Here is a 378-nt window from a genome sequence, read left to right as displayed (position 1 = left end):
TTATATATATATATATATATATATATATATATATATATATATATATATATATATATATTAAATATATTTTTTTATTAGGGCCACGGGCCGGCCCAACCCAACCTTAGTCAAGCCTTACGGGCCACGGGCTTCCTAGGGCCGGGCTTAAAAACCTCGTTTTTAAATGGGCTCCAAAATTTCTAGCTCAACCTTGCTAAATCACAGGATGGGCCGGACTAGCCCAACGGGCCAAGCCCATATTGATGACTCTAGGGGAAATTCACTCACACACAATGTTATAGAATTGAATTACACTAATATATTATAATTAAATTATTATTTAAAATAATGAAAAATATTCTTTTGATAAGAGAGTATATGAAAACTTTTATCGTGTAT

Source organism: Nicotiana attenuata, unplaced genomic scaffold (assembly GCF_001879085.1).
Source record: "Nicotiana attenuata strain UT unplaced genomic scaffold, NIATTr2, whole genome shotgun sequence".
Taxonomy (NCBI): domain Eukaryota; kingdom Viridiplantae; phylum Streptophyta; class Magnoliopsida; order Solanales; family Solanaceae; genus Nicotiana; species Nicotiana attenuata.
This window is presented reverse-complemented; position numbering follows the sequence as displayed.